Source organism: Pteropus alecto, unplaced genomic scaffold, assembly GCF_000325575.1.
Source record: "Pteropus alecto unplaced genomic scaffold, ASM32557v1 scaffold35, whole genome shotgun sequence".
NCBI lineage: Eukaryota > Metazoa > Chordata > Mammalia > Chiroptera > Pteropodidae > Pteropus > Pteropus alecto.
This window is the reverse complement of record NW_006437828.1, coordinates 13,695,977-13,699,635: the sequence shown is the minus strand read 5'-3', so window position 1 is coordinate 13,699,635 and position 3,659 is coordinate 13,695,977. Positions and strand designations below refer to the sequence as shown.

General features: G+C 56.1%; 1 protein-coding gene across 1 annotated transcript in view; it reads left to right on the top strand.

The window, feature by feature from the left end:
- The window catches only part of DLGAP2 (DLG associated protein 2), a 247,632-nt gene that overhangs the window by 232,243 nt on the left and 11,730 nt on the right, over window positions 1-3,659 (top strand). The window lies entirely within an intron of this gene.

Below are 3,659 nucleotides of genomic sequence, written 5' to 3'. Positions count from 1 at the left end.
CGCTGAGCGGAGCGGGGCAGCTCGCGGGACCTGGGCGCCCCAGTGCGGGCGGGGCAGGGCTCAGCCCCCCACCCAGCTGACCCATCGCGAGGCTCCTTGTGCCAGGTTTGTGGTCGTGAGACGTCATCTCCGTGGCCACCAAAGCCCCACCATGTGGCTCTCCAGAAACCCGGGGGCCACAGGTCTGACCTGTCGAGAAAGTTCAGCATCCGCACAGAGGCCGAGGGACGTCCGTGCGCACGCGGGCGGGACACGCGGAGGCCGCGGTCATCGCGAAAGCCCGAGAGCGCCGCCTCACGCCGACGGGGTCACGGTCGCTTCCCTTCCTTCATGACGAGAAACGCCACACGGGGCTCTGTCTTTAAGTTTTGTCATTTGTGCTATGTGTGATTTTTTATAGACGTGTGTGTATCTTCAAACTGCTCTGTCAGTTGACTCTTCAGGGTAGCCTTTAAAAATCAAAACAGCCAAGTTTGCTTGTCCGGAACGACAGTCGCCACGTGAAACGCTGGCGTGCGATGGGTGGCGAGTTGAAGCGGAGAGGTGCGTTGACATCTGCATTTCCCAGAGCTCGTTTGTGCTGTGCCGCGTCGCTAAGGCCGGGGCGTATTTCTGGCCTGTTTAAGACAGGACGGCGGGAAGGTCACTTACTGTGGTTTCCGGCCGTGGACTCTAAGGAATTGGTGTTCGTGATTCCGATGGCACCAGAGAGCGAGACTCAGAAAAGGTTTTCCACGTGCATAATTCAATGTAGACACAGCGACCATCGTCCCCATCTGACCTGTGTGTCACGTTCAGACACAGCCTCAGAGGAAGAGCCTCTCAGAGCGACCCACTGGACCCAGCCTCAGCGTCCCCGGGCCTCGAGGCCAGCAGGGTCGTGGCTGCAGACGGACGCCGGCCCCAGCGCCCGGTCTTCCTTCCCGCCCTCCGGGAGCACTGCCCAGCCCCCCGCTGTGGCTCTCTGTTCCTTCCCCTGTGACTCGCACTTGGAAGCCGCCCGCTCTTCTGCACCGAGGACCGTGCCGTGCGGTCGGCGAGGCGGGCACACCTCTGCCTCTCCTCCCTCATTCTCTCCGTTCCATGAAGCATGGGGTTCATCGGAGCACAGTGGGTAGTAAAGCATGTGTAGCTTCAGAGTCTACTTTTTTAAAGCTGAGTAGTTAAGAATTCCCTATAAGAACAAAACCCTGTAAATTGAACCTCATATCCGGTATATATTTTACCAAACAGCCTTAAAATATATTTGGAAGCAAAAATCAGTACGAATGTATATCCTTGAAAAATGCAAAAAAAAAAAAATTTCCCTGAAATATTCTTCTATAAATGAATCCTATTTCCCCAGAGTATTCAAAGCATTTTTCTACCTAAATAAATACCTGAATCCTGAGCAGTACAGCAACGATGCTTCTTCCTGTATCCACTGTCCTATGTTAACAAGAAATGTATTTGCAAATATTGGCATTTCAAACAAAGTGACGCGTTGGTGAAGATGGACTGCTCTCTGCAGATAACCACAGAACGGCCGACGTCCGTCCGTCCCTTCGTGCAAGGGAGGGCATGGGACGCGCACGTGCCAGCCCACTCACGTGTGTGTACCTACTGGCAGCTGATGCGTTTTATCTCATTTTCTTGAACTTGTACAAAACATATAACAAATTATAAACTTAAACAACAGTTACCTATTTTAGATCCCAGATTCTCTGATCCTGACTTGAATGAAAGTATTCACTAGATTTGGATTAAGTTTTTTATGTTTTGTATACTCATTTTTATCTTAAAACCCCCAGAAGTCTTGGCCTAAACCATCCCAAGATGGGCAAATTGACCTACAGCTAAATTTGACAACAGTCATTGATTCGAAGTGGGGAGCGTGTAGGAACCCATTTGGTCCACCGAGTCCCAAAGCAGGTCACGTGACTGGAGCGGACGCCGCACCGGGTGGAGTGGTGCCCGCTCACGTGACGTGACCCAGCGCGCTGCGTTCAGCCCTCACGCGGTGACATTCCATCACGAATGCAGATGATAAGCCACGTTTACATATTTATATGTAAAGAAAAATAAAGCTGTTTAGAATACCTGTTAGTCAATTGAGCTGATTTATTGCAGCCGCTTCGAGCCGGTGCCGCACACCGAGCGGTGGGGCCGTCTCGCCGCGTGAAGAAGGTAGCTTTAATCCGGTCACACGGTCGAAACGGTAATGCGCAGTGAGCTGTGGACGCGACCACACAGCGCACAGGCTGCTCGCCACGTCCCCTGGGACATGGTGGCCAGTGCTGAGCTGGACTCTCGCTTCAGAAAGCTGCCCCTCTCACAGCCGCGAGCTGTCACCCTGCCGAAGGTGTCCCTTAGCTGGTGGAATCTGAACACAAGTGTAATACACAGGACGCAGAGACGGCGAATGGCACTGAGTACTGGTCTCATTTATCTCATACACTTCCGCTCACTGTCGAGTTTCACGTAGAACAGGACACCAGTGACAGCTGTCACGCTGTCTCAGCCGCTGACATGACCGTCCTGGTGTGTGGAGACTCGAGCTGCAGTGTCACGCCAGAGTCACACTTCTGCTTGAGAGGAAATGTGGCTGATGTTTGCAGCTCGAGGTCGGCTCCGAAGACCCAGCGCCGAGCAGAACAGCGTGTCATGCAGGAAAGACCACACCGCAGGTCCCCTCTTTAAAAAAGGAAATAGCCACAAATTCGATGACATGAAGTGTGGAGGGGCCCGGGCCGTGAGGAGCAGACGGCGTGGTCCCAGCGCTCATGGGGGGTGGGGGGTGCTCCAGGAGGGTCTGGGTCCTCGCCCTGTCGTTGCCTTTCTCAGTGCCTTGCTGACCCGCCACTATCTCTGCCACTTTAGCTAAAAGGCCCTGCATTGTCTGGTCACTCAGCTCCCCATGGTGTCAGCCCCCGGCCCCCAGGACAAACTCTGGATAGGAAGTGGTCAGGTCCCATTGAGGTGCCCAAACGTTGGGGGCCTCTGGGTCCCCAGCCCTCCAGTGAGGGGTGCGGGACCTGTCCTCACCGGGAGTCACCGTCCCTCTGCAGTAACGGACCCAGGCAGGCAGCCCACGCGGCCCCAGGGGTCAGAGGCCAGGGAGCATCCCCAGGGGACACTGCCAGGTGTGGTGCTTTCGCCTAGGAGTGCCACCGTCCTCGCTCAGAGTCCTGACAGGCCCCAGGACCTTCTAAAGGCAGGAGGCCTCGCATGCCATGTGTGCAGGTCCCAGGCTGGCCAGAGCCACAGGTGACACGGTTCGTGAGTGGGGACCCCTGCGAGTCTGGGGGTTTGGCCCTTGGAGTCCCAACTTGGCCACCGATGAGCTTCTCGAGGAGCTGGAGATGGAGGAACACTGCAGGGGCCATTCTCCGCTTCTTCTGACCTTGAGTCCACGTGTTTCTAGAAGCTTCCATCAGCAAGCAGCAGGCACCACCAAGTCAGGCGGAGTTTTCGCCACCGCGTTGGCTCAGCCATGTCTCAGGGGAGATGGAGAGATGTCAAGCTAAACATCAACGTGCCCAGGAGAATCCTGCTCGGCGGCCGGAAGCTGGGCGCGGGGTGCATCCGCCCTCTGACCTCTGACCGCAGCCCACTCGCCCGCCTCTTCCCCCGGATGCCAGGGTCTCCACGGGGCTCCCGGAACGGCGTGCGCCCCGCTG